Source organism: Apostichopus japonicus, chromosome 17, assembly GCF_037975245.1.
Source record: "Apostichopus japonicus isolate 1M-3 chromosome 17, ASM3797524v1, whole genome shotgun sequence".
Taxonomy (NCBI): Eukaryota; Metazoa; Echinodermata; class Holothuroidea; order Aspidochirotida; family Stichopodidae; genus Apostichopus; species Apostichopus japonicus.
The window spans coordinates 22,727,771-22,749,834 of NC_092577.1; the positions used below are offsets into that span (position 1 = coordinate 22,727,771).

The 22,064-nt window shown below is 41.6% G+C and overlaps 53 non-coding genes and 31 pseudogenes across 53 annotated transcripts; all 84 read left to right on the top strand.

Moving 5' to 3' along the window:
• Nucleotides 1-75: 75 nt before the first annotated feature.
• LOC139956640 (5S ribosomal RNA) lies at nucleotides 76-194 on the top strand. Its single transcript, XR_011789399.1, has one exon. It is a non-coding gene; the product is annotated as a 5S ribosomal RNA (ribosomal RNA).
• A 76-nt stretch (nucleotides 195-270) lies between these two features.
• On the top strand, nucleotides 271-389 carry LOC139955987 (5S ribosomal RNA). The gene has a single exon (XR_011789212.1). It is a non-coding gene; the product is annotated as a 5S ribosomal RNA (ribosomal RNA).
• A 224-nt stretch (nucleotides 390-613) lies between these two features.
• Nucleotides 614-732, top strand: LOC139957509 (5S ribosomal RNA; annotated as a pseudogene).
• A 76-nt stretch (nucleotides 733-808) lies between these two features.
• On the top strand, nucleotides 809-927 carry LOC139957821 (5S ribosomal RNA). The gene has a single exon (XR_011789540.1). It is a non-coding gene; the product is annotated as a 5S ribosomal RNA (ribosomal RNA).
• Nucleotides 928-1,151: 224 nt separating this feature from the next.
• Nucleotides 1,152-1,270, top strand: LOC139957094 (5S ribosomal RNA; annotated as a pseudogene).
• A 76-nt stretch (nucleotides 1,271-1,346) lies between these two features.
• On the top strand, nucleotides 1,347-1,465 carry LOC139956651 (5S ribosomal RNA). The gene has a single exon (XR_011789400.1). It is a non-coding gene; the product is annotated as a 5S ribosomal RNA (ribosomal RNA).
• Nucleotides 1,466-1,541: 76 nt separating this feature from the next.
• Nucleotides 1,542-1,660, top strand: LOC139956662 (5S ribosomal RNA). Its single transcript, XR_011789401.1, has one exon. It is a non-coding gene; the product is annotated as a 5S ribosomal RNA (ribosomal RNA).
• Nucleotides 1,661-1,736: 76 nt separating this feature from the next.
• Nucleotides 1,737-1,855, top strand: LOC139955988 (5S ribosomal RNA). The gene has a single exon (XR_011789213.1). It is a non-coding gene; the product is annotated as a 5S ribosomal RNA (ribosomal RNA).
• Nucleotides 1,856-2,079: 224 nt separating this feature from the next.
• LOC139957095 (5S ribosomal RNA) lies at nucleotides 2,080-2,198 on the top strand (annotated as a pseudogene).
• A 76-nt stretch (nucleotides 2,199-2,274) lies between these two features.
• On the top strand, nucleotides 2,275-2,393 carry LOC139955262 (5S ribosomal RNA). The gene has a single exon (XR_011788508.1). It is a non-coding gene; the product is annotated as a 5S ribosomal RNA (ribosomal RNA).
• Nucleotides 2,394-2,469: 76 nt separating this feature from the next.
• On the top strand, nucleotides 2,470-2,588 carry LOC139956115 (5S ribosomal RNA; annotated as a pseudogene).
• A 73-nt stretch (nucleotides 2,589-2,661) lies between these two features.
• LOC139956024 (5S ribosomal RNA) lies at nucleotides 2,662-2,780 on the top strand. The gene has a single exon (XR_011789248.1). It is a non-coding gene; the product is annotated as a 5S ribosomal RNA (ribosomal RNA).
• A 224-nt stretch (nucleotides 2,781-3,004) lies between these two features.
• LOC139957510 (5S ribosomal RNA) lies at nucleotides 3,005-3,123 on the top strand (annotated as a pseudogene).
• Nucleotides 3,124-3,199: 76 nt separating this feature from the next.
• LOC139955171 (5S ribosomal RNA) lies at nucleotides 3,200-3,318 on the top strand. Its single transcript, XR_011788421.1, has one exon. It is a non-coding gene; the product is annotated as a 5S ribosomal RNA (ribosomal RNA).
• A 76-nt stretch (nucleotides 3,319-3,394) lies between these two features.
• On the top strand, nucleotides 3,395-3,513 carry LOC139955251 (5S ribosomal RNA). The gene has a single exon (XR_011788497.1). It is a non-coding gene; the product is annotated as a 5S ribosomal RNA (ribosomal RNA).
• A 76-nt stretch (nucleotides 3,514-3,589) lies between these two features.
• LOC139955250 (5S ribosomal RNA) lies at nucleotides 3,590-3,708 on the top strand. Its single transcript, XR_011788496.1, has one exon. It is a non-coding gene; the product is annotated as a 5S ribosomal RNA (ribosomal RNA).
• A 224-nt stretch (nucleotides 3,709-3,932) lies between these two features.
• On the top strand, nucleotides 3,933-4,051 carry LOC139957096 (5S ribosomal RNA; annotated as a pseudogene).
• Nucleotides 4,052-4,127: 76 nt separating this feature from the next.
• LOC139955264 (5S ribosomal RNA) lies at nucleotides 4,128-4,246 on the top strand. Its single transcript, XR_011788509.1, has one exon. It is a non-coding gene; the product is annotated as a 5S ribosomal RNA (ribosomal RNA).
• Nucleotides 4,247-4,322: 76 nt separating this feature from the next.
• On the top strand, nucleotides 4,323-4,441 carry LOC139956116 (5S ribosomal RNA; annotated as a pseudogene).
• A 73-nt stretch (nucleotides 4,442-4,514) lies between these two features.
• Nucleotides 4,515-4,633, top strand: LOC139956025 (5S ribosomal RNA). The gene has a single exon (XR_011789249.1). It is a non-coding gene; the product is annotated as a 5S ribosomal RNA (ribosomal RNA).
• A 224-nt stretch (nucleotides 4,634-4,857) lies between these two features.
• LOC139957511 (5S ribosomal RNA) lies at nucleotides 4,858-4,976 on the top strand (annotated as a pseudogene).
• A 76-nt stretch (nucleotides 4,977-5,052) lies between these two features.
• On the top strand, nucleotides 5,053-5,171 carry LOC139955173 (5S ribosomal RNA). Its single transcript, XR_011788423.1, has one exon. It is a non-coding gene; the product is annotated as a 5S ribosomal RNA (ribosomal RNA).
• A 76-nt stretch (nucleotides 5,172-5,247) lies between these two features.
• LOC139955253 (5S ribosomal RNA) lies at nucleotides 5,248-5,366 on the top strand. Its single transcript, XR_011788498.1, has one exon. It is a non-coding gene; the product is annotated as a 5S ribosomal RNA (ribosomal RNA).
• Nucleotides 5,367-5,442: 76 nt separating this feature from the next.
• Nucleotides 5,443-5,561, top strand: LOC139957890 (5S ribosomal RNA). Its single transcript, XR_011789556.1, has one exon. It is a non-coding gene; the product is annotated as a 5S ribosomal RNA (ribosomal RNA).
• Nucleotides 5,562-5,785: 224 nt separating this feature from the next.
• Nucleotides 5,786-5,904, top strand: LOC139957512 (5S ribosomal RNA; annotated as a pseudogene).
• Nucleotides 5,905-5,980: 76 nt separating this feature from the next.
• On the top strand, nucleotides 5,981-6,099 carry LOC139956674 (5S ribosomal RNA). The gene has a single exon (XR_011789403.1). It is a non-coding gene; the product is annotated as a 5S ribosomal RNA (ribosomal RNA).
• Nucleotides 6,100-6,175: 76 nt separating this feature from the next.
• LOC139955989 (5S ribosomal RNA) lies at nucleotides 6,176-6,294 on the top strand. Its single transcript, XR_011789214.1, has one exon. It is a non-coding gene; the product is annotated as a 5S ribosomal RNA (ribosomal RNA).
• Nucleotides 6,295-6,518: 224 nt separating this feature from the next.
• LOC139957513 (5S ribosomal RNA) lies at nucleotides 6,519-6,637 on the top strand (annotated as a pseudogene).
• Nucleotides 6,638-6,713: 76 nt separating this feature from the next.
• LOC139957903 (5S ribosomal RNA) lies at nucleotides 6,714-6,832 on the top strand. The gene has a single exon (XR_011789567.1). It is a non-coding gene; the product is annotated as a 5S ribosomal RNA (ribosomal RNA).
• A 224-nt stretch (nucleotides 6,833-7,056) lies between these two features.
• Nucleotides 7,057-7,175, top strand: LOC139957514 (5S ribosomal RNA; annotated as a pseudogene).
• Nucleotides 7,176-7,251: 76 nt separating this feature from the next.
• Nucleotides 7,252-7,370, top strand: LOC139956686 (5S ribosomal RNA). The gene has a single exon (XR_011789404.1). It is a non-coding gene; the product is annotated as a 5S ribosomal RNA (ribosomal RNA).
• Nucleotides 7,371-7,446: 76 nt separating this feature from the next.
• Nucleotides 7,447-7,565, top strand: LOC139955990 (5S ribosomal RNA). The gene has a single exon (XR_011789215.1). It is a non-coding gene; the product is annotated as a 5S ribosomal RNA (ribosomal RNA).
• Nucleotides 7,566-7,789: 224 nt separating this feature from the next.
• LOC139957515 (5S ribosomal RNA) lies at nucleotides 7,790-7,908 on the top strand (annotated as a pseudogene).
• A 76-nt stretch (nucleotides 7,909-7,984) lies between these two features.
• Nucleotides 7,985-8,103, top strand: LOC139957915 (5S ribosomal RNA). Its single transcript, XR_011789578.1, has one exon. It is a non-coding gene; the product is annotated as a 5S ribosomal RNA (ribosomal RNA).
• A 224-nt stretch (nucleotides 8,104-8,327) lies between these two features.
• Nucleotides 8,328-8,446, top strand: LOC139957097 (5S ribosomal RNA; annotated as a pseudogene).
• A 76-nt stretch (nucleotides 8,447-8,522) lies between these two features.
• Nucleotides 8,523-8,641, top strand: LOC139956698 (5S ribosomal RNA). Its single transcript, XR_011789406.1, has one exon. It is a non-coding gene; the product is annotated as a 5S ribosomal RNA (ribosomal RNA).
• A 76-nt stretch (nucleotides 8,642-8,717) lies between these two features.
• On the top strand, nucleotides 8,718-8,836 carry LOC139956710 (5S ribosomal RNA). Its single transcript, XR_011789407.1, has one exon. It is a non-coding gene; the product is annotated as a 5S ribosomal RNA (ribosomal RNA).
• A 76-nt stretch (nucleotides 8,837-8,912) lies between these two features.
• LOC139955991 (5S ribosomal RNA) lies at nucleotides 8,913-9,031 on the top strand. Its single transcript, XR_011789216.1, has one exon. It is a non-coding gene; the product is annotated as a 5S ribosomal RNA (ribosomal RNA).
• A 224-nt stretch (nucleotides 9,032-9,255) lies between these two features.
• On the top strand, nucleotides 9,256-9,374 carry LOC139957098 (5S ribosomal RNA; annotated as a pseudogene).
• A 76-nt stretch (nucleotides 9,375-9,450) lies between these two features.
• Nucleotides 9,451-9,569, top strand: LOC139955265 (5S ribosomal RNA). The gene has a single exon (XR_011788510.1). It is a non-coding gene; the product is annotated as a 5S ribosomal RNA (ribosomal RNA).
• A 76-nt stretch (nucleotides 9,570-9,645) lies between these two features.
• On the top strand, nucleotides 9,646-9,764 carry LOC139956117 (5S ribosomal RNA; annotated as a pseudogene).
• Nucleotides 9,765-9,837: 73 nt separating this feature from the next.
• Nucleotides 9,838-9,956, top strand: LOC139956026 (5S ribosomal RNA). The gene has a single exon (XR_011789250.1). It is a non-coding gene; the product is annotated as a 5S ribosomal RNA (ribosomal RNA).
• A 224-nt stretch (nucleotides 9,957-10,180) lies between these two features.
• Nucleotides 10,181-10,299, top strand: LOC139957516 (5S ribosomal RNA; annotated as a pseudogene).
• A 76-nt stretch (nucleotides 10,300-10,375) lies between these two features.
• On the top strand, nucleotides 10,376-10,494 carry LOC139955174 (5S ribosomal RNA). Its single transcript, XR_011788424.1, has one exon. It is a non-coding gene; the product is annotated as a 5S ribosomal RNA (ribosomal RNA).
• A 76-nt stretch (nucleotides 10,495-10,570) lies between these two features.
• On the top strand, nucleotides 10,571-10,689 carry LOC139955254 (5S ribosomal RNA). The gene has a single exon (XR_011788499.1). It is a non-coding gene; the product is annotated as a 5S ribosomal RNA (ribosomal RNA).
• A 73-nt stretch (nucleotides 10,690-10,762) lies between these two features.
• LOC139956027 (5S ribosomal RNA) lies at nucleotides 10,763-10,881 on the top strand. The gene has a single exon (XR_011789251.1). It is a non-coding gene; the product is annotated as a 5S ribosomal RNA (ribosomal RNA).
• Nucleotides 10,882-11,105: 224 nt separating this feature from the next.
• LOC139957517 (5S ribosomal RNA) lies at nucleotides 11,106-11,224 on the top strand (annotated as a pseudogene).
• Nucleotides 11,225-11,300: 76 nt separating this feature from the next.
• On the top strand, nucleotides 11,301-11,419 carry LOC139955878 (5S ribosomal RNA). The gene has a single exon (XR_011789105.1). It is a non-coding gene; the product is annotated as a 5S ribosomal RNA (ribosomal RNA).
• Nucleotides 11,420-11,643: 224 nt separating this feature from the next.
• LOC139957730 (5S ribosomal RNA) lies at nucleotides 11,644-11,762 on the top strand (annotated as a pseudogene).
• Nucleotides 11,763-11,838: 76 nt separating this feature from the next.
• LOC139956088 (5S ribosomal RNA) lies at nucleotides 11,839-11,957 on the top strand. The gene has a single exon (XR_011789312.1). It is a non-coding gene; the product is annotated as a 5S ribosomal RNA (ribosomal RNA).
• A 76-nt stretch (nucleotides 11,958-12,033) lies between these two features.
• LOC139956789 (5S ribosomal RNA) lies at nucleotides 12,034-12,152 on the top strand (annotated as a pseudogene).
• Nucleotides 12,153-12,228: 76 nt separating this feature from the next.
• Nucleotides 12,229-12,347, top strand: LOC139955016 (5S ribosomal RNA). The gene has a single exon (XR_011788270.1). It is a non-coding gene; the product is annotated as a 5S ribosomal RNA (ribosomal RNA).
• A 76-nt stretch (nucleotides 12,348-12,423) lies between these two features.
• Nucleotides 12,424-12,542, top strand: LOC139956724 (5S ribosomal RNA). The gene has a single exon (XR_011789408.1). It is a non-coding gene; the product is annotated as a 5S ribosomal RNA (ribosomal RNA).
• Nucleotides 12,543-13,166: 624 nt separating this feature from the next.
• On the top strand, nucleotides 13,167-13,285 carry LOC139956870 (5S ribosomal RNA; annotated as a pseudogene).
• A 245-nt stretch (nucleotides 13,286-13,530) lies between these two features.
• Nucleotides 13,531-13,649, top strand: LOC139957927 (5S ribosomal RNA). Its single transcript, XR_011789590.1, has one exon. It is a non-coding gene; the product is annotated as a 5S ribosomal RNA (ribosomal RNA).
• A 224-nt stretch (nucleotides 13,650-13,873) lies between these two features.
• On the top strand, nucleotides 13,874-13,992 carry LOC139957518 (5S ribosomal RNA; annotated as a pseudogene).
• Nucleotides 13,993-14,068: 76 nt separating this feature from the next.
• On the top strand, nucleotides 14,069-14,187 carry LOC139956735 (5S ribosomal RNA). Its single transcript, XR_011789409.1, has one exon. It is a non-coding gene; the product is annotated as a 5S ribosomal RNA (ribosomal RNA).
• Nucleotides 14,188-14,263: 76 nt separating this feature from the next.
• Nucleotides 14,264-14,382, top strand: LOC139955993 (5S ribosomal RNA). Its single transcript, XR_011789218.1, has one exon. It is a non-coding gene; the product is annotated as a 5S ribosomal RNA (ribosomal RNA).
• A 224-nt stretch (nucleotides 14,383-14,606) lies between these two features.
• On the top strand, nucleotides 14,607-14,725 carry LOC139957520 (5S ribosomal RNA; annotated as a pseudogene).
• A 76-nt stretch (nucleotides 14,726-14,801) lies between these two features.
• LOC139957940 (5S ribosomal RNA) lies at nucleotides 14,802-14,920 on the top strand. Its single transcript, XR_011789602.1, has one exon. It is a non-coding gene; the product is annotated as a 5S ribosomal RNA (ribosomal RNA).
• Nucleotides 14,921-15,144: 224 nt separating this feature from the next.
• LOC139957521 (5S ribosomal RNA) lies at nucleotides 15,145-15,263 on the top strand (annotated as a pseudogene).
• Nucleotides 15,264-15,339: 76 nt separating this feature from the next.
• LOC139956706 (5S ribosomal RNA) lies at nucleotides 15,340-15,458 on the top strand (annotated as a pseudogene).
• A 76-nt stretch (nucleotides 15,459-15,534) lies between these two features.
• LOC139955017 (5S ribosomal RNA) lies at nucleotides 15,535-15,653 on the top strand. The gene has a single exon (XR_011788271.1). It is a non-coding gene; the product is annotated as a 5S ribosomal RNA (ribosomal RNA).
• A 76-nt stretch (nucleotides 15,654-15,729) lies between these two features.
• LOC139956746 (5S ribosomal RNA) lies at nucleotides 15,730-15,848 on the top strand. Its single transcript, XR_011789410.1, has one exon. It is a non-coding gene; the product is annotated as a 5S ribosomal RNA (ribosomal RNA).
• Nucleotides 15,849-16,472: 624 nt separating this feature from the next.
• On the top strand, nucleotides 16,473-16,591 carry LOC139956755 (5S ribosomal RNA; annotated as a pseudogene).
• Nucleotides 16,592-16,836: 245 nt separating this feature from the next.
• Nucleotides 16,837-16,955, top strand: LOC139957952 (5S ribosomal RNA). The gene has a single exon (XR_011789613.1). It is a non-coding gene; the product is annotated as a 5S ribosomal RNA (ribosomal RNA).
• Nucleotides 16,956-17,179: 224 nt separating this feature from the next.
• LOC139957522 (5S ribosomal RNA) lies at nucleotides 17,180-17,298 on the top strand (annotated as a pseudogene).
• Nucleotides 17,299-17,374: 76 nt separating this feature from the next.
• Nucleotides 17,375-17,493, top strand: LOC139956089 (5S ribosomal RNA). Its single transcript, XR_011789313.1, has one exon. It is a non-coding gene; the product is annotated as a 5S ribosomal RNA (ribosomal RNA).
• Nucleotides 17,494-17,569: 76 nt separating this feature from the next.
• On the top strand, nucleotides 17,570-17,688 carry LOC139955994 (5S ribosomal RNA). The gene has a single exon (XR_011789219.1). It is a non-coding gene; the product is annotated as a 5S ribosomal RNA (ribosomal RNA).
• Nucleotides 17,689-18,109: 421 nt separating this feature from the next.
• On the top strand, nucleotides 18,110-18,228 carry LOC139955255 (5S ribosomal RNA). The gene has a single exon (XR_011788500.1). It is a non-coding gene; the product is annotated as a 5S ribosomal RNA (ribosomal RNA).
• A 73-nt stretch (nucleotides 18,229-18,301) lies between these two features.
• LOC139956201 (5S ribosomal RNA) lies at nucleotides 18,302-18,420 on the top strand (annotated as a pseudogene).
• A 76-nt stretch (nucleotides 18,421-18,496) lies between these two features.
• Nucleotides 18,497-18,615, top strand: LOC139955099 (5S ribosomal RNA). Its single transcript, XR_011788352.1, has one exon. It is a non-coding gene; the product is annotated as a 5S ribosomal RNA (ribosomal RNA).
• A 73-nt stretch (nucleotides 18,616-18,688) lies between these two features.
• LOC139956028 (5S ribosomal RNA) lies at nucleotides 18,689-18,807 on the top strand. The gene has a single exon (XR_011789252.1). It is a non-coding gene; the product is annotated as a 5S ribosomal RNA (ribosomal RNA).
• Nucleotides 18,808-19,031: 224 nt separating this feature from the next.
• Nucleotides 19,032-19,150, top strand: LOC139957523 (5S ribosomal RNA; annotated as a pseudogene).
• Nucleotides 19,151-19,226: 76 nt separating this feature from the next.
• Nucleotides 19,227-19,345, top strand: LOC139956118 (5S ribosomal RNA; annotated as a pseudogene).
• A 76-nt stretch (nucleotides 19,346-19,421) lies between these two features.
• Nucleotides 19,422-19,540, top strand: LOC139957964 (5S ribosomal RNA). The gene has a single exon (XR_011789624.1). It is a non-coding gene; the product is annotated as a 5S ribosomal RNA (ribosomal RNA).
• A 421-nt stretch (nucleotides 19,541-19,961) lies between these two features.
• Nucleotides 19,962-20,080, top strand: LOC139955260 (5S ribosomal RNA). The gene has a single exon (XR_011788506.1). It is a non-coding gene; the product is annotated as a 5S ribosomal RNA (ribosomal RNA).
• Nucleotides 20,081-20,153: 73 nt separating this feature from the next.
• LOC139956029 (5S ribosomal RNA) lies at nucleotides 20,154-20,272 on the top strand. Its single transcript, XR_011789253.1, has one exon. It is a non-coding gene; the product is annotated as a 5S ribosomal RNA (ribosomal RNA).
• Nucleotides 20,273-20,496: 224 nt separating this feature from the next.
• On the top strand, nucleotides 20,497-20,615 carry LOC139957699 (5S ribosomal RNA; annotated as a pseudogene).
• Nucleotides 20,616-20,691: 76 nt separating this feature from the next.
• Nucleotides 20,692-20,810, top strand: LOC139956757 (5S ribosomal RNA). Its single transcript, XR_011789411.1, has one exon. It is a non-coding gene; the product is annotated as a 5S ribosomal RNA (ribosomal RNA).
• Nucleotides 20,811-20,883: 73 nt separating this feature from the next.
• Nucleotides 20,884-21,002, top strand: LOC139956030 (5S ribosomal RNA). Its single transcript, XR_011789254.1, has one exon. It is a non-coding gene; the product is annotated as a 5S ribosomal RNA (ribosomal RNA).
• A 224-nt stretch (nucleotides 21,003-21,226) lies between these two features.
• On the top strand, nucleotides 21,227-21,345 carry LOC139956787 (5S ribosomal RNA; annotated as a pseudogene).
• A 76-nt stretch (nucleotides 21,346-21,421) lies between these two features.
• LOC139955175 (5S ribosomal RNA) lies at nucleotides 21,422-21,540 on the top strand. The gene has a single exon (XR_011788425.1). It is a non-coding gene; the product is annotated as a 5S ribosomal RNA (ribosomal RNA).
• Nucleotides 21,541-21,616: 76 nt separating this feature from the next.
• LOC139955598 (5S ribosomal RNA) lies at nucleotides 21,617-21,735 on the top strand. The gene has a single exon (XR_011788834.1). It is a non-coding gene; the product is annotated as a 5S ribosomal RNA (ribosomal RNA).
• The last annotated feature ends 329 nt before the right edge of the window (nucleotides 21,736-22,064 follow it).

A 22,064-nucleotide genomic window follows, 5' to 3' on the forward strand; every position in this document is an offset into this window, starting at 1 on the left:
TTATTTTCCCAATTGATAACACTATGTTGCCACGACGATGAGAAATTGAAATGGCCTACATTGACCTCTTCTTATGTCTACGGCCATATCACGTTGACTATACCGGTTCTCGTCCGATCACCGAAGTCAAGCAACGTAGAGCGCAGTCAGTACTTGGATGGGTGACCGCCTGGGAATACTGGGTGCCGTAGGCTTTTATTTTCCTAATTGATGACACTATGTTGCCACGACGATGAGAAATTGAAATGGCCTACATTGACCTCTTCTTATGTCTACGGCCACATCACGTTGACTATACCGGTTCTCGTCCGATCACCGAAGTCAAGCAACGTAGAGCGCAGTCAGTACTTGGATGGATGACCGCCTGGGAATACTGGGTGCCGTAGGCCTTTCTTTTTCTAATTAGAACACTGTCTTGCCACAAGGAAAGCGATTTGAAAATCGAATATATTAATAAATAACTCGATTGTTTTTATATATTAGAATTTAATACATATATATGTGAAATATAGATTAACTTAATATATATTAAATACATTCATGTATAATATATACATTAAATCCACTCATCATAACCTACCAAACAACTAGCCTGCATTTCACCTCTTGTAATGTCTACGGCCACATCACGTTCAATATACCGGTTCTCGTCCGATCAGGTAAGTCAAGCAACGTAGAGCGCAGTCAGTACTAAGGTGGGTGACCGCCTGGGAATACTGGGTGCCGTAGGCTTTTATTTTCACAATTGATAACACTATGTTGCCACGACGATGAGAAATTGAAATGGCCTCCATTGACCTCTTGTTATGTCTACGGCCATATCACGTTGACTATACCGGTTCTCGTCCGATCACCGAAGTCAAGCAACGTAGAGCGCAGTCAGTACTTGGATGGGTGACCGCCTGGGAATACTGGGTGCCGTAGGCCTTCCTTTTCCTAATTAGAACACTGTCTTGCCACAAGGAAAGCGATTTGAAAATCGAATATATTAATAAATAACTCGATTGTTTTTATATATTAGAATTTAATACATATATATGTGAAATATAGATTAACTTAATATATATTAAATACATTCATGTATAATATATACATTAAATCCACTCATCATAACCTACCAAACAACTAGCCTGCATTTCACCTCTTGTAATGTCTACGGCCACATCACGTTCAATATACCGGTTCTCGTCCAATCACCGAAGTCAAGCAACGTAGAGCGCAGTCAGTACTAAGGTGGGTGACCGCCTGGGAATACTGGGTGCCGTAGGCTTTTATTTTCCTAATTGATAACACTATGTTGCCACGACGATGAAAAATTGAAATGGCCTACATTGACCTCTTGTTATGTCTACGGCCATATCACGTTGACTATACCGGTTCTCGTCCGATCACCGAAGTCAAGCAACGTAGAGCGCAGTCAGTACTTGGATGGGTGACCGCCTGGGAATACTGGGTGCCGTAGGCTTTTATTTTTCTAATTGATAACACTATGTTGCCACGACGATGAAAAATTGAAATGGCCTACATTGACCTCTTCTTATGTCTACGGCCATATCACGTTGACTATACCGGTTCTCGTCCGATCACCGAAGTCAAGCAACGTAGAGCGCAGTCAGTACTTGGATGGGTGACCGCCTGGGAATACTGGGTGCCGTAGGCTTTTATTTTCCTAATTGATGACACTATGTTGCCACGACGATGAGAAATTGAAATGGCCTACATTGACCTCTTCTTATGTCTACGGCCACATCACGTTGACTATACCGGTTCTCGTCCGATCACCGAAGTCAAGCAACGTAGAGCGCAGTCAGTACTTGGATGGATGACCGCCTGGGAATACTGGGTGCCGTAGGCCTTTCTTTTTCTAATTAGAACACTGTCTTGCCACAAGGAAAGCGATTTGAAAATCGAATATATTAATAAATAACTCGATTGTTTTTATATATTAGAATTTAATACATATATATGTGAAATATAGATTAACTTAATATATATTAAATACATTCATGTATAATATATACATTAAATCCACTCATCATAACCTACCAAACAACTAGCCTGCATTTCACCTCTTGTAATGTCTACGGCCACATCACGTTCAATATACCGGTTCTCGTCCAATCACCGAAGTCAAGCAACGTAGAGCGCAGTCAGTACTAAGGTGGGTGACCGCCTGGGAATACTGGGTGCCGTAGGCTTTTATTTTCCTAATTGATAACACTATGTTGCCACGACGATGAAAAATTGAAATGGCCTACATTGACCTCTTGTTATGTCTACGGCCATATCACGTTGACTATACCGGTTCTCGTCCGATCGCCGAAGTCAAGCAACGTAGAGCGCAGTCAGTACTTGGATGGGTGACCGCCTGGGAATACTGGGTGCCGTAGGCTTTTATTTTCCTAATTGATAACACTATGTTGCCACGACGATGAAAAATTGAAATGGCCTACATTGACCTCTTGTTATGTCTACGGCCATATCACGTTGACTATACCGGTTCTCGTCCGATCATCGAAGTCAAGCAACGTAGAGCGCAGTCAGTACTTGGATGGGTGACCGCCTGGGAATACTGGGTGTCGTAGGCTGTTATTTTCATAATTGATAACACTATGTTGCCACGACGATGAGAAATTGAAATGGCCTCCATTGACCTCTTATGTAAACGGCCATATCACGTTGACTATACCGGTTCTCGTCCGATCACCGAAGTCAAGCAACGTAGAGCGCAGTCAGTACTTGGATGGGTGACCGCCTGGGAATACTGGGTGCCGTAGGCCTTCCTTTTCCTAATTAGAACACTGTCTTGCCACAAGGAAAGCGATTTGAAAATCGAATATATTAATAAATAACTCGATTGTTTTTATATATTAGAATTTAATACATATATATGTGAAATATAGATTAACTTAATATATATTAAATACATTCATGTATAATATATACATTAAATCCACTCATCATAACCTACCAAACAACTAGCCTGCATTTCACCTCTTGTAATGTCTACGGCCACATCACGTTCAATATACCGGTTCTCGTCCGATCAGGTAAGTCAAGCAACGTAGAGCGCAGTCAGTACTAAGGTGGGTGACCGCCTGGGAATACTGGGTGCCGTAGGCTTTTATTTTCCTAATTGATAACACTATGTTGCCACGACGATGAAAAATTGAAATGGCCTACATTGACCTCTTGTTATGTCTACGGCCATATCACGTTGACTATACCGGTTCTCGTCCGATCACCGAAGTCAAGCAACGTAGAGCGCAGTCAGTACTTGGATGGGTGACCGCCTGGGAATACTGGGTGTCGTAGGCTGTTATTTTCATAATTGATAACACTATGTTGCCACGACGATGAGAAATTGAAATGGCCTCCATTGACCTCTTCTTATGTCTACGGCCATATCACGTTGACTATACCGGTTCTCGTCCGATCACCGAAGTCAAGCAACGTAGAGCGCAGTCAGTACTTGGATGGGTGACCGCCTAGGAATACTGGGTGCCGTAGGCTTTTACTTTCCTAATTGATAACACTATGTTGCCACGACGATGAGAAAGTGAAATGGCCTACATTGACCTCTTCTTATGTCTACGGCCATATCACGTTGACTATACCGGTTCTCGTCCGATCACCGAAGTCAAGCAACGTAGAGCGCAGTCAGTACTTGGATGGATGACCGCCTGGGAATACTGGGTGCCGTAGGCCTTTCTTTTTCTAATTAGAACACTGTCTTGCCACAAGGAAAGCGATTTGAAAATCGAATATATTAATAAATAACTCGATTGTTTTTATATATTAGAATTTAATACATATATATGTGAAATATAGATTAACTTAATATATATTAAATACATTCATGTATAATATATACATTAAATCCACTCATCATAACCTACCAAACAACTAGCCTGCATTTCACCTCTTGTAATGTCTACGGCCACATCACGTTCAATATACCGGTTCTCGTCCAATCACCGAAGTCAAGCAACGTAGAGCGCAGTCAGTACTAAGGTGGGTGACCGCCTGGGAATACTGGGTGCCGTAGGCTTTTATTTTCCTAATTGATAACACTATGTTGCCACGACGATGAAAAATTGAAATGGCCTACATTGACCTCTTGTTATGTCTACGGCCATATCACGTTGACTATACCGGTTCTCGTCCGATCGCCGAAGTCAAGCAACGTAGAGCGCAGTCAGTACTTGGATGGGTGACCGCCTGGGAATACTGGGTGCCGTAGGCTTTTATTTTCCTAATTGATAACACTATGTTGCCACGACGATGAAAAATTGAAATGGCCTACATTGACCTCTTGTTATGTCTACGGCCATATCACGTTGACTATACCGGTTCTCGTCCGATCATCGAAGTCAAGCAACGTAGAGCGCAGTCAGTACTTGGATGGGTGACCGCCTGGGAATACTGGGTGTCGTAGGCTGTTATTTTCATAATTGATAACACTATGTTGCCACGACGATGAGAAATTGAAATGGCCTCCATTGACCTCTTATGTAAACGGCCATATCACGTTGACTATACCGGTTCTCGTCCGATCACCGAAGTCAAGCAACGTAGAGCGCAGTCAGTACTTGGATGGGTGACCGCCTGGGAATACTGGGTGCCGTAGGCCTTCCTTTTCCTAATTAGAACACTGTCTTGCCACAAGGAAAGCGATTTGAAAATCGAATATATTAATAAATAACTCGATTGTTTTTATATATTAGAATTTAATACATATATATGTGAAATATAGATTAACTTAATATATATTAAATACATTCATGTATAATATATACATTAAATCCACTCATCATAACCTACCAAACAACTAGCCTGCATTTCACCTCTTGTAATGTCTACGGCCACATCACGTTCAATATACCGGTTCTCGTCCGATCAGGTAAGTCAAGCAACGTAGAGCGCAGTCAGTACTAAGGTGGGTGACCGCCTGGGAATACTGGGTGCCGTAGGCTTTTATTTTCCTAATTGATAACACTATGTTGCCACGACGATGAAAAATTGAAATGGCCTACATTGACCTCTTGTTATGTCTACGGCCATATCACGTTGACTATACCGGTTCTCGTCCGATCACCGAAGTCAAGCAACGTAGAGCGCAGTCAGTACTTGGATGGGTGACCGCCTGGGAATACTGGGTGTCGTAGGCTGTTATTTTCATAATTGATAACACTATGTTGCCACGACGATGAGAAATTGAAATGGCCTCCATTGACCTCTTCTTATGTCTACGGCCATATCACGTTGACTATACCGGTTCTCGTCCGATCACCGAAGTCAAGCAACGTAGAGCGCAGTCAGTACTTGGATGGGTGACCGCCTAGGAATACTGGGTGCCGTAGGCTTTTACTTTCCTAATTGATAACACTATGTTGCCACGACGATGAGAAAGTGAAATGGCCTACATTGACCTCTTCTTATGTCTACGGCCATATCACGTTGACTATACCGGTTCTCGTCCGATCACCGAAGTCAAGCAACGTAGAGCGCAGTCAGTACTTGGATGGGTGACCGCCTGGGAATACTGGGTGCCGTAGGCCTTTCTTTTTCTAATTAGAACACTGTCTTGCCACAAGGAAAGCGATTTGAAAATCGAATATATTAATAAATAACTCGATTGTTTTTATATATTAGAATTTAATACATATATATGTGAAATATAGATTAACTTAATATATATTAAATACATTCATGTATAATATATACATTAAATCCACTCATCATAACCTACCAAACAACTAGCCTGCATTTCACCTCTTGTAATGTCTACGGCCACATCACGTTCAATATACCGGTTCTCGTCCGATCAGGTAAGTCAAGCAACGTAGAGCGCAGTCAGTACTAAGGTGGGTGACCGCCTGGGAATACTGGGTGCCGTAGGCTTTTATTTTCACAATTGATAACACTATGTTGCCACGACGATGAGAAATTGAAATGGCCTACATTGACCTCTTCTTATGTCTACGGCCATATCACGTTGACTATACCGGTTCTCGTCCGATCACCGAAGTCAAGCAACGTAGAGCGCAGTCAGTACTTGGATGGGTGACCGCCTGGGAATACTGGGTGCCGTAGGCTTTTATTTTCCTAATTGATGACACTATGTTGCCACGACGATGAGAAATTGAAATGGCCTACATTGACCTCTTCTTATGTCTACGGCCACATCACGTTGACTATACCGGTTCTCGTCCGATCACCGAAGTCAAGCAACGTAGAGCGCAGTCAGTACTTGGATGGATGACCGCCTGGGAATACTGGGTGCCGTAGGCCTTTCTTTTTCTAATTAGAACACTGTCTTGCCACAAGGAAAGCGATTTGAAAATCGAATATATTAATAAATAACTCGATTGTTTTTATATATTAGAATTTAATACATATATATGTGAAATATAGATTAACTTAATATATATTAAATACATTCATGTATAATATATACATTAAATCCACTCATCATAACCTACCAAACAACTAGCCTGCATTTCACCTCTTGTAATGTCTACGGCCACATCACGTTCAATATACCGGTTCTCGTCCGATCAGGTAAGTCAAGCAACGTAGAGCGCAGTCAGTACTAAGGTGGGTGACCGCCTGGGAATACTGGGTGCCGTAGGCTTTTATTTTCACAATTGATAACACTATGTTGCCACGACGATGAGAAATTGAAATGGCCTCCATTGACCTCTTGTTATGTCTACGGCCATATCACGTTGACTATACCGGTTCTCGTCCGATCACCGAAGTCAAGCAACGTAGAGCGCAGTCAGTACTTGGATGGGTGACCGCCTGGGAATACTGGGTGCCGTAGGCCTTCCTTTTCCTAATTAGAACACTGTCTTGCCACAAGGAAAGCGATTTGAAAATCGAATATATTAATAAATAACTCGATTGTTTTTATATATTAGAATTTAATACATATATATGTGAAATATAGATTAACTTAATATATATTAAATACATTCATGTATAATATATACATTAAATCCACTCATCATAACCTACCAAACAACTAGCCTGCATTTCACCTCTTGTAATGTCTACGGCCACATCACGTTCAATATACCGGTTCTCGTCCGATCAGGTAAGTCAAGCAACGTAGAGCGCAGTCAGTACTAAGGTGGGTGACCGCCTGGGAATACTGGGTGCCGTAGGCTTTTATTTTCCCAATTGATAACACTATGTTGCCACGACGATGAGAAATTGAAATGGCCTACATTGACCTCTTCTTATGTCTACGGCCATATCACGTTGACTATACCGGTTCTCGTCCGATCACCGAAGTCAAGCAACGTAGAGCGCAGTCAGTACTTGGATGGGTGACCGCCTGGGAATACTGGGTGCCGTAGGCTTTTATTTTCCTAATTGATGACACTATGTTGCCACGACGATGAGAAATTGAAATGGCCTACATTGACCTCTTCTTATGTCTACGGCCACATCACGTTGACTATACCGGTTCTCGTCCGATCACCGAAGTCAAGCAACGTAGAGCGCAGTCAGTACTTGGATGGATGACCGCCTGGGAATACTGGGTGCCGTAGGCCTTTCTTTTTCTAATTAGAACACTGTCTTGCCACAAGGAAAGCGATTTGAAAATCGAATATATTAATAAATAACTCGATTGTTTTTATATATTAGAATTTAATACATATATATGTGAAATATAGATTAACTTAATATATATTAAATACATTCATGTATAATATATACATTAAATCCACTCATCATAACCTACCAAACAACTAGCCTGCATTTCACCTCTTGTAATGTCTACGGCCACATCACGTTCAATATACCGGTTCTCGTCCGATCAGGTAAGTCAAGCAACGTAGAGCGCAGTCAGTACTAAGGTGGGTGACCGCCTGGGAATACTGGGTGCCGTAGGCTTTTATTTTCACAATTGATAACACTATGTTGCCACGACGATGAGAAATTGAAATGGCCTCCATTGACCTCTTGTTATGTCTACGGCCATATCACGTTGACTATACCGGTTCTCGTCCGATCACCGAAGTCAAGCAACGTAGAGCGCAGTCAGTACTTGGATGGGTGACCGCCTGGGAATACTGGGTGCCGTAGGCCTTCCTTTTCCTAATTAGAACACTGTCTTGCCACAAGGAAAGCGATTTGAAAATCGAATATATTAATAAATAACTCGATTGTTTTTATATATTAGAATTTAATACATATATATGTGAAATATAGATTAACTTAATATATATTAAATACATTCATGTATAATATATACATTAAATCCACTCATCATAACCTACCAAACAACTAGCCTGCATTTCACCTCTTGTAATGTCTACGGCCACATCACGTTCAATATACCGGTTCTCGTCCAATCACCGAAGTCAAGCAACGTAGAGCGCAGTCAGTACTAAGGTGGGTGACCGCCTGGGAATACTGGGTGCCGTAGGCTTTTATTTTCCTAATTGATAACACTATGTTGCCACGACGATGAAAAATTGAAATGGCCTACATTGACCTCTTGTTATGTCTACGGCCATATCACGTTGACTATACCGGTTCTCGTCCGATCACCGAAGTCAAGCAACGTAGAGCGCAGTCAGTACTTGGATGGGTGACCGCCTGGGAATACTGGGTGCCGTAGGCTTTTATTTTTCTAATTGATAACACTATGTTGCCACGACGATGAAAAATTGAAATGGCCTACATTGACCTCTTCTTATGTCTACGGCCATATCACGTTGACTATACCGGTTCTCGTCCGATCACCGAAGTCAAGCAACGTAGAGCGCAGTCAGTACTTGGATGGGTGACCGCCTGGGAATACTGGGTGCCGTAGGCTTTTATTTTCCTAATTGATGACACTATGTTGCCACGACGATGAGAAATTGAAATGGCCTACATTGACCTCTTCTTATGTCTACGGCCACATCACGTTGACTATACCGGTTCTCGTCCGATCACCGAAGTCAAGCAACGTAGAGCGCAGTCAGTACTTGGATGGATGACCGCCTGGGAATACTGGGTGCCGTAGGCCTTTCTTTTTCTAATTAGAACACTGTCTTGCCACAAGGAAAGCGATTTGAAAATCGAATATATTAATAAATAACTCGATTGTTTTTATATATTAGAATTTAATACATATATATGTGAAATATAGATTAACTTAATATATATTAAATACATTCATGTATAATATATACATTAAATCCACTCATCATAACCTACCAAACAACTAGCCTGCATTTCACCTCTTGTAATGTCTACGGCCACATCACGTTCAATATACCGGTTCTCGTCCAATCACCGAAGTCAAGCAACGTAGAGCGCAGTCAGTACTAAGGTGGGTGACCGCCTGGGAATACTGGGTGCCGTAGGCTTTTATTTTCCTAATTGATAACACTATGTTGCCACGACGATGAAAAATTGAAATGGCCTACATTGACCTCTTGTTATGTCTACGGCCATATCACGTTGACTATACCGGTTCTCGTCCGATCGCCGAAGTCAAGCAACGTAGAGCGCAGTCAGTACTTGGATGGGTGACCGCCTGGGAATACTGGGTGCCGTAGGCTTTTATTTTCCTAATTGATAACACTATGTTGCCACGACGATGAAAAATTGAAATGGCCTACATTGACCTCTTGTTATGTCTACGGCCATATCACGTTGACTATACCGGTTCTCGTCCGATCATCGAAGTCAAGCAACGTAGAGCGCAGTCAGTACTTGGATGGGTGACCGCCTGGGAATACTGGGTGTCGTAGGCTGTTATTTTCATAATTGATAACACTATGTTGCCACGACGATGAGAAATTGAAATGGCCTCCATTGACCTCTTATGTAAACGGCCATATCACGTTGACTATACCGGTTCTCGTCCGATCACCGAAGTCAAGCAACGTAGAGCGCAGTCAGTACTTGGATGGGTGACCGCCTGGGAATACTGGGTGCCGTAGGCCTTCCTTTTCCTAATTAGAACACTGTCTTGCCACAAGGAAAGCGATTTGAAAATCGAATATATTAATAAATAACTCGATTGTTTTTATATATTAGAATTTAATACATATATATGTGAAATATAGATTAACTTAATATATATTAAATACATTCATGTATAATATATACATTAAATCCACTCATCATAACCTACCAAACAACTAGCCTGCATTTCACCTCTTGTAATGTCTACGGCCACATCACGTTCAATATACCGGTTCTCGTCCGATCAGGTAAGTCAAGCAACGTAGAGCGCAGTCAGTACTAAGGTGGGTGACCGCCTGGGAATACTGGGTGCCGTAGGCTTTTATTTTCCTAATTGATAACACTATGTTGCCACGACGATGAAAAATTGAAATGGCCTACATTGACCTCTTGTTATGTCTACGGCCATATCACGTTGACTATACCGGTTCTCGTCCGATCACCGAAGTCAAGCAACGTAGAGCGCAGTCAGTACTTGGATGGGTGACCGCCTGGGAATACTGGGTGTCGTAGGCTGTTATTTTCATAATTGATAACACTATGTTGCCACGACGATGAGAAATTGAAATGGCCTCCATTGACCTCTTCTTATGTCTACGGCCATATCACGTTGACTATACCGGTTCTCGTCCGATCACCGAAGTCAAGCAACGTAGAGCGCAGTCAGTACTTGGATGGGTGACCGCCTAGGAATACTGGGTGCCGTAGGCTTTTACTTTCCTAATTGATAACACTATGTTGCCACGACGATGAGAAAGTGAAATGGCCTACATTGACCTCTTATGTAAACGGCCATATCACGTTGACTATACCGGTTCTCGTCCGATCACCGAAGTCAAGCAACGTAGAGCGCAGTCAGTACTTGGATGGGTGACCGCCTGGGAATACTGGGTGCCGTAGGCCTTCCTTTTCCTAATTAGAACACTGTCTTGCCACAAGGAAAGCGATTTGAAAATCGAATATATTAATAAATAACTCGATTGTTTTTATATATTAGAATTTAATACATATATATGTGAAATATAGATTAACTTAATATATATTAAATACATTCATGTATAATATATACATTAAATCCACTCATCATAACCTACCAAACAACTAGCCTGCATTTCACCTCTTGTAATGTCTACGGCCACATCACGTTCAATATACCGGTTCTCGTCCGATCAGGTAAGTCAAGCAACGTAGAGCGCAGTCAGTACTAAGGTGGGTGACCGCCTGGGAATACTGGGTGCCGTAGGCTTTTATTTTCCTAATTGATAACACTATGTTGCCACGACGATGAAAAATTGAAATGGCCTACATTGACCTCTTGTTATGTCTACGGCCATATCACGTTGACGATACCGGTTCTCGTCCGATCACCGAAGTCAAGCAACGTAGAGCGCAGTCAGTACTTGGATGGGTAACCGCCCGGGAATACTGGGTGCCGTAGGCCTTTCTTTTTCTAATTAGAACACTGTCTTGCCACAAGGAAAGCGATTTGAAAATCGAATATATTAATAAATAACTCGATTGTTTTTATATATTAGAATTTAATACATATATATGTGAAATATAGATTAACTTAATATATATTAAATACATTCATGTATAATATATACATTAAATCCACTCATCATAACCTACCAAACAACTAGCCTGCATTTCACCTCTTGTAATGTCTACGGCCACATCACGTTCAATATACCGGTTCTCGTCCGATCAGGTAAGTCAAGCAACGTAGAGCGCAGTCAGTAGTAAGGTGGGTGACCGCCTGGGAATACTGGGTGCCGTAGGCTTTTATTTTCACAATTGATAACACTATGTTGCCACGACGATGAGAAATTGAAATGGCCTACATTGACCTCTTGTTATGTCTACGGCCATATCACGTTGACTATACCGGTTCTCGTCCGATGACCGAAGTCAAGCAACGTAGAGCGCAGTCAGTACTTGGATGGGTGACCGCCTGGGAATACTGGGTGCCGTAGGCTTTTATTTTCCTAATTGATGACACTATGTTGCCACGACGATGAGAAATTGAAATGGCCTACATTGACCTCTTCTTATGTCTACGGCCACATCACGTTGACTATACCGGTTCTCGTCCGATCACCGAAGTCAAGCAACGTAGAGCGCAGTCAGTACTTGGATGGATGACCGCCTGGGAATACTGGGTGTCGTAGGCTTTTATTTTCCTAATTGATAACACTATGTTGCCACGACGATGAGAAATTGAAATGGCCTACATTGACCTCTTGTTATGTCTACGGCCATATCACGTTGACTATACCGGTTCTCGTCCGATCACCGAAGTCAAGCAACGTAGAGCGCAGTCAGTACTTGGATGGGTGACCCCCTGGGAATACTGGGTGCCGTAGGCTTTTATTTTCCTAATTGATAACACTATGTTGCCACGACGATGAAAAATTGAAATGGCCTACATTGACCTCTTGTTATGTCTACGGCCATATCACGTTGACTATACCGGTTCTCGTCCGATCACCGAAGTCAAGCAACGTAGAGCGCAGTCAGTACTTGGATGGGTGACCGCCTGGGAATACTGGGTGCCGTAGGCTTTTATTTTCCTAATTGATAACACTATGTTGCCACGACGATGAGAAATTGAAATGGCCTACATTGACCTCTTGTCACAAGGAAAGCGATTTGAAAATCCAATATATTTATAAATAACTACTTTGTTTTTATGTATTAGAATTTTATACATATATATGTAAAATATAGATTAACATAATATATATTAAATCCATTCATGTATAATATATATATTAAATCAACTCATCATAACCTACCACACAAGTAGTCTGCATTTCACCTCTTGTTATGTCTACGGCCACATCACGTTGACGATACCGGTTCTCGTCCGATCACCGAAGTCAAGCAACGTAGAGCGCAGTCAGTACTGGGTGCCGTAGGCTTTGATTTTCCCAATTGATAACACTATGTTGCCACGACGATGAGAAATTGAAATGGCCTACATTGTCTTGCCACAAGGAAAGCGATTTGAAAATCGAATATATTTATAAATAACTACTTTGTTTTTATGTATTAGAATTTTATACATATATATGTAAAATATAGATTAACATAATATATATTAAATCCATTCATGTATAATATATATATTAAATCAACTCATCATAACCTACCACACAAGTAGTCTGCATTTCACCTCTTGTAATGTCTACGGCCACATCACGTTGACGATACCGGTGCTCGTCCGATCACCGAAGTCAAGCAACGTAGAGCGCAGTCAGTACTTGGATGGGTGACCGCCTGGGAATACTGGGTGCCGTAGGCTTTTATTTTCCTAATTGATAACACTATGTTGCCACGACGATGAGAAAGTGAAATGGCCTACATTGACCTCTTGTTATGTCTACGGCCATATCACGTTGACGATACCGGTTCTCGTCCGATCACCGAAGTCAAGCAACGTAGAGCGCAGTCAGAGCTGGGTGCCGTAGGCTTTTATTTTCCCAATTGATAACACTATGTTGCCACGACGATGAGAAAGTGAAATGGCCTACATTGACCTCTTGTTATGTCTACGGCCATATCACGTTGACTATACCGGTTCTCGTCCGATCACCGAAGTCAAGCAACGTAGAGCGCAGTCAGTACTTGGATGGGTGACCGCCTGGGAATACTGGGTGCCGTAGGCCTTTCTTTTTCTAATTAGAACACTGTCTTGCCACAAGGAAAGCGATTTGAAAATCGAATATATTAATAAATAACTCGATTGTTTTTATATATTAGAATTTAATACATATATATGTGAAATATAGATTAACTTAATATATATTAAATACATTCATGTATAATATATACATTAAATCCACTCATCATAACCTACCAAACAACTAGCCTGCATTTCACCTCTTGTAATGTCTACGGCCACATCACGTTCAATATACCGGTTCTCGTCCGATCAGGTAAGTCAAGCAACGTAGAGCGCAGTCAGTACTAAGGTGGGTGACCGCCTGGGAATACTGGGTGCCGTAGGCTTTTATTTTCACAATTGATAACACTATGTTGCCACGACGATGAGAAATTGAAATGGCCTACATTGACCTCTTCTTATGTCTACGGCCATATCACGTTGACTATACCGGTTCTCGTCCGATCACCGAAGTCAAGCAACGTAGAGCGCAGTCAGTACTTGGATGGGTGACCGCCTGGGAATACTGGGTGCCGTAGGCTTTTATTTTCCTAATTGATGACACTATGTTGCCACGACGATGAGAAATTGAAATGGCCTACATTGACCTCTTCTTATGTCTACGGCCACATCACGTTGACTATACCGGTTCTCGTCCGATCACCGAAGTCAAGCAACGTAGAGCGCAGTCAGTACTTGGATGGATGACCGCCTGGGAATACTGGGTGCCGTAGGCCTTTCTTTTTCTAATTAGAACACTGTCTTGCCACAAGGAAAGCGATTTGAAAATCGAATATATTAATAAATAACTCGATTGTTTTTATATATTAGAATTTAATACATATATATGTGAAATATAGATTAACTTAATATATATTAAATACATTCATGTATAATATATACATTAAATCCACTCATCATAACCTACCAAACAACTAGCCTGCATTTCACCTCTTGTAATGTCTACGGCCACATCACGTTCAATATACCGGTTCTCGTCCGATCAGGTAAGTCAAGCAACGTAGAGCGCAGTCAGTACTAAGGTGGGTGACCGCCTGGGAATACTGGGTGCCGTAGGCTTTTATTTTCACAATTGATAACACTATGTTGCCACGACGATGAGAAATTGAAATGGCCTCCATTGACCTCTTGTTATGTCTACGGCCATATCACGTTGACTATACCGGTTCTCGTCCGATCACCGAAGTCAAGCAACGTAGAGCGCAGTCAGTACTTGGATGGGTGACCGCCTGGGAATACTGGGTGCCGTAGGCCTTCCTTTTCCTAATTAGAACACTGTCTTGCCACAAGGAAAGCGATTTGAAAATCGAATATATTAATAAATAACTCGATTGTTTTTATATATTAGAATTTAATACATATATATGTGAAATATAGATTAACTTAATATATATTAAATACATTCATGTATAATATATACATTAAATCCACTCATCATAACCTACCAAACAACTAGCCTGCATTTCACCTCTTGTAATGTCTACGGCCACATCACGTTCAATATACCGGTTCTCGTCCGATCAGGTAAGTCAAGCAACGTAGAGCGCAGTCAGTACTAAGGTGGGTGACCGCCTGGGAATACTGGGTGCCGTAGGCTTTTATTTTCCTAATTGATAACACTATGTTGCCACGACGATGAAAAATTGAAATGGCCTACATTGACCTCTTGTTAAGTCTACGGCCATATCACGTTGACTATACCGGTTCTCGTCCGATCACCGAAGTCAAGCAACGAAGAGCGCAGTCAGTACTTGGATGGATGACCGCCTGGGAATACTGGGTGTCGTAGGCTTTTATTTTCATAATTGATAACGCTATGTTGCCACGACGATGAGAAATTCAAATGGCCTACATTGACCTCTTGTTATGTCTACGGCCATATCACGTTGACTATACCGGTTCTCGTCCGATCACCGAAGTCAAGCAACGTAGAGCGCAGTCAGTACTTGGATGGGTGACCCCCTGGGAATACTGGGTGCCGTAGGCTTTTATTTTCCTAATTGATAACACTATGTTGCCACGACGATGAAAAATTGAAATGGCCTACATTGACCTCTTGTTATGTCTACGGCCATATCACGTTGACTATACCGGTTCTCGTCCGATCACCGAAGTCAAGCAACGTAGAGCGCAGTCAGTACTTGGATGGGTGACCGCCTGGGAATACTGGGTGCCGTAGGCTTTTATTTTCCTAATTGATAACACTATATTGCCACGACGATGAGAAATTGAAATGGCCTACATTGACCTCTTGTCACAAGGAAAGCGATTTGAAAATCGAATATATTTATAAATAACTACTTTGTTTTTATGTATTAGAATTTTATACATATATATGTAAAATATAGATTAACATAATATATATTAAATCCATTCATGTATAATATATATATTAAATCAACTCATCATAACCTACCACACAAGTAGTCTGCATTTCACCTCTTGTTATGTCTACGGCCACATCACTTTGACGATACCGGTTCTCGTCCGATCACCGAAGTCAAGCAACGTAGAGCGCAGTCAGTACTGGGTGCCGTAGGCTTTTATTTTCCCAATTGATAACACTATGTTGCCACGACGATGAGAAATTGAAATGGCCTACATTGTCTTGCCACAAGGAAAGCGATTTGAAAATCGAATATATTTATAAATAACTACTTTGTTTTTATGTATTAGAATTTTATACATATATATGTAAAATATAGATTAACATAATATATATTAAATCCATTCATGTATAATATATATATTAAATCAACTCATCATAACCTACCACACAAGTAGTCTGCATTTCAGCTCTTGTTATGTCTACGGCCACATCACGTTGACGATACCGGTGCTCGTCCGATCACCGAAGTCAAGCAACGTAGAGCGCAGTCAGTACTTGGATGGGTGACCGCCTGGGAATACTAGGTGCCGTAGGCTTTTATTTTCCTAATTGATAACACTATGTTGCCACGACGATGAGAAATTGAAATGGCCTACATTGACCTCTTGTTATGTCTACGGCCATATCACGTTGACGATACCGGTTCTCGTCCGATCACCGAAGTCAAGCAACGTAGAGCGCAGTCAGTACTGGGTGCCGTAGGCTTTTATTTTCACAATTGATAACACTATGTTGCCACGACGATGAGAAAGTAAAATGGCCTACATTGACCTCTTGTTATGTCTACGGCCATATCACGTTGACTATACCGGTTCTCGTCCGATCACCGAAGTCAAGCAACGTAGAGCGCAGTCAGTACTTGGATGGGTGACCGCCTGGGAATACTGGGTGCCGTAGGCCTTTCTTTTTCTAATTAGAACACTGTCTTGCCACAAGGAAAGCGATTTGAAAATCGAATATATTAATAAATAACTCGATTGTTTTTATATATTAGAATTTAATACATATATATGTGAAATATAGATTAACTTAATATATATTAAATACATTCATGTATAATATATACATTAAATCCACTCATCATAACCTACCAAACAACTAGCCTGCATTTCACCTCTTGTAATGTCTACGGCCACATCACGTTCAATATACCGGTTCTCGTCCGATCAGGTAAGTCAAGCAACGTAGAGCGCAGTCAGTACTAAGGTGGGTGACCGCCTGGGAATACTGGGTGCCGTAGGCTTTTATTTTCACAATTGATAACACTATGTTGCCACGACGATGAGAAATTGAAATGGCCTACATTGACCTCTTCTTATGTCTACGGCCATATCACGTTGACTATACCGGTTCTCGTCCGATGACCGAAGTCAAGCAACGTAGAGCGCAGTCAGTACTTGGATGGGTGACCGCCTGGGAATACTGGGTGCCGTAGGCTTTTATTTTCCTAATTGATGACACTATGTTGCCACGACGATGAGAAATTGAAATGGCCTACATTGACCTCTTGTTATGTCTACGGCCACATCACGTTGACTATACCGGTTCTCGTCCGATCACCGAAGTCAAGCAACGTAGAGCGCAGTCAGTACTTGGATGGATGACCGCCTGGGAATACTGGGTGCCGTAGGCCTTTCTTTTTCTAATTAGAACACTGTCTTGCCACAAGGAAAGCGATTTGAAAATCGAATATATTAATAAATAACTCGATTGTTTTTATATATTAGAATTTAATACATATATATGTGAAATATAGATTAACTTAATATATATTAAATACATTCATGTATAATATATACATTAAATCCACTCATCATAACCTACCAAACAACTAGCCTGCATTTCACCTCTTGTAATGTCTACGGCCACATCTCACGTTCAATATACCGGTTCTCGTCCGATCAGGTAAGTCAAGTAACGTAGAGCGCAGTCAGTACTAAGGTGGGTGACCGCCTGGGAATACTGGGTGCCGTAGGCTTTTATTTTCACAATTGATAACACTATGTTGCCACGACGATGAGAAATTGAAATGGCCTCCATTGACCTCTTCTTATGTCTACGGCCATATCACGTTGACTATACCGGTTCTCGTCCGATCACCGAAGTCAAGCAACGTAGAGCGCAGTCAGTACTTGGATGGGTGACCGCCTAGGAATACTGGGTGCCGTAGGCTTTTACTTTCCTAATTGATAACACTATGTTGCCACGACGATGAGAAAGTGAAATGGCCTACATTGACCTCTTATGTAAACGGCCATATCACGTTGACTATACCGGTTCTCGTCCGATCACCGAAGTCAAGCAACGTAGAGCGCAGTCAGTACTTGGATGGGTGACCGCCTGGGAATACTGGGTGCCGTAGGCTTTTATTTTCCTAATTGATAACACTATGTTGCCACGACGATGAAAAATTGAAATGGCCTACATTGACCTCTTGTTATGTCTACGGCCATATCACGTTGACTATACCGGTTCACGTCCGATCACCGAAGTCAAGCAACGTAGAGCGCAGTCAGTACTTGGATGGGTGACCGCCTGGGAATACTGGGTGCCGTAGGCTTTTATTTTCCTAATTGATAACACTATGTTGCCACGACGATGAGAAAGTGAAATGGCCTACATTGACCTCTTATGTAAACGGCCATATCACGTTGACTATACCGGTTCTCGTCCGATCACCGAAGTCAAGCAACGTAGAGCGCAGTCAGTACTTGGATGGGTGACCGCCTGGGAATACTGGGTGCCGTAGGCCTTCCTTTTCCTAATTAGAACACTGTCTTGCCACAAGGAAAGCGATTTGAAAATCGAATATATTAATAAATAACTCGATTGTTTTTATATATTAGAATTTAATACATATATATGTGAAATATAGATTAACTTAATATATATTAAATACATTCATGTATAATATATACATTAAATCCACTCATCATAACCTACCAAACAACTAGCCTGCATTTCACCTCTTGTAATGTCTACGGCCACATCACGTTCAATATACCGGTTCTCGTCCGATCAGGTAAGTCAAGCAACGTAGAGCGCAGTCAGTACTAAGGTGGGTGACCGCCTGGGAATACTGGGTGCCGTAGGCTTTTATTTTCCTAATTGATAACACTATGTTGCCACGACGATGAAAAATTGAAATGGCCTACATTGACCTCTTGTTATGTCTACGGCCATATCACGTTGACTATACCGGTTCTCGTCCGATCATCGAAGTCAAGCAACGTAGAGCGCAGTCAGTACTTGGATGGGTGACCGCCTGGGAATACTGGGTGTCGTAGGCTGTTATTTTCATAATTGATAACACTATGTTGCCACGACGATGAGAAATTGAAATGACCTACATTGACCTCTTGTTGTGTCTACGGCCATATCACGTTGACTATACCGGTTCTCGTCCGATCACCGAAGTCAAGCAACGTAGAGCGCAGTCAGTACTTGGATGGGTGACCGCCTGGGAATACTGGGTGCCGTAGGCCTTTCTTTTTCTAATTAGAACACTGTCTTGCCACAAGGAAAGCGATTTGAAAATCGAATATATTAATAAATAACTCGATTGTTTTTATATATTAGAATTTAATACATATATATGTGAAATATAGATTAACTTAATATATATTAAATACATTCATGTATAATATATACATTAAATCCACTCATCATAACCTACCAAACAACTAGCCTGCATTTCACCTCTTGTAATGTCTACGGCCACATCTCACGTTCAATATACCGGTTCTCGTCCGATCAGGTAAGTCAAGTAACGTAGAGCGCAGTCAGTACTAAGGTGGGTGACCGCCTGGGAATACTGGGTGCCGTAGGCTTTTATTTTCACAATTGATAACACTATGTTGCCACGACGATGAGAAATTGAAATGGCCTCCATTGACCTCTTGTTATGTCTACGGCCATATCACGTTGGCTATACCGGTTCTCGTCCGATCACCGAAGTCAAGCAACGTAGAGCGCAGTCAGTACTTGGATGGGTGACCGCCTAGGAATACTGGGTGCCGTAGGCTTTTACTTTCCTAATTGATAACACTATGTTGCCACGACGATGAGAAATTGAAATGGCCTACATTGACCTCTTATGTAAACGGCCATATCACGTTGACTATACCGGTTCTCGTCCGATCACCGAAGTCAAGCAACGTAGAGCGCAGTCAGTACTTGGATGGGTGACCGCCTGGGAATACTGGGTGCCGTAGGCCTTCCTTTTCCTAATTAGAACACTGTCTTGCCACAAGGAAAGCGATTTGAAAATCGAATATATTAATAAATAACTCGATTGTTTTTATATATTAGAATTTAATACATATATATGTGAAATATAGATTAACTTAATATATATTAAATACATTCATGTATAATATATACATTAAATCCACTCATCATAACCTACCAAACAACTAGCCTGCATTTCACCTCTTGTAATGTCTACGGCCACATCACGTTCAATATACCGGTTCTCGTCCGATCAGGTAAGTCAAGCAATGTAGAGCGCAGTCAGTACTAAGGTGGGTGACCGCCTGGGAATACTGGGTGCCGTAGGCTTTTATTTTCCTAATTGATAACACTATGTTGCCACGACGATGAAAAATTGAAATGGCCTACATTGACCTCTTGTTATGTCTACGGCCATATCACGTTGACTATACCGGTTCTCGTCCGATCACCGAAGTCAAGCAACGTAGAGCGCAGTCAGTACTTGGATGGGTGACCGCCTGGGAATACTGGGTGCCGTAGGCTTTTATTTTCCTAATTGATAACACTATGTTGCCACGACGATGAGAAAGTGAAATGGCCTACATTGACCTCTTATGTAAACGGCCATATCACGTTGACTATACCGGTTCTCGTCCGATCACCGAAGTCAAGCAACGTAGAGCGCAGTCAGTACTTGGATGGGTGACCGCCTGGGAATACTGGGTGCCGTAGGCCTTCCTTTTCCTAATTAGAACACTGTCTTGCCACAAGGAAAGCGATTTGAAAATCGAATATATTAATAAATAACTCGATTGTTTTTATATATTAGAATTTAATACATATATATGTGAAATATAGATTAACTTAATATATATTAAATACATTCATGTATAATATATACATTAAATCCACTCATCATAACCTACCAAACAACTAGCCTGCATTTCACCTCTTGTAATGTCTACGGCCACATCACGTTCAATATACCGGTTCTCGTCCGATCACCGAAGTCAAGCAACGTAGAGCGCAGTCAGTACTTGGATGGGTGACCGCCTGGGAATACCGGGTGCCGTAGGCTTTTATTTTCCTAATTGATAACACTATGTTGCCACGACGATGAAAAATTGAAATGGCCTACATTGACCTCTTGTTATGTCTACGGCCATATCACGTTGACTATACCGGTTCTCGTCCGATCACCGAAGTCAAGCAACGTAGAGCGCAGTCAGTACTTGGATGGGTGACCGCCTGGGAATACTGGGTGTCGTAGGCTGTTATTTTCCTAATTGATAACACTATGTTGCCACGACGATGAGAAATTGAAATGGCCTACATTGACCTCTTGTTATGTCTACGGCCATATCACGTTGACTATACCGGTTCTCGTCCGATCACCGAAGTCAAGCAACGTAGAGCGCAGTCAGTACTTGGATGGGTGACCGCCTGGGAATACTGGGTGCCGCAGGCCTTTCTTTTTCTAATTAGAACACTGTCTTGCCACAAGGAAAGCGATTTGAAAATCGAATATATTAATAAATAACTCGATTGTTTTTATATATTAGAATTTAATACATATATATGTGAAATATAGATTAACTTAATATATATTAAATACATTCATGTATAATATATACATTAAATCCACTCATTATAACCTACCAAACAACTAGCCTGCATTTCACCTCTTGTAATGTCTACGGCCACATCTCACGTTCAATATACCGGTTCTCGTCCGATCAGGTAAGTCAAGTAACGTAGAGCGCAGTCAGTACTAAGGTGAGTGACCGCCTGGGAATA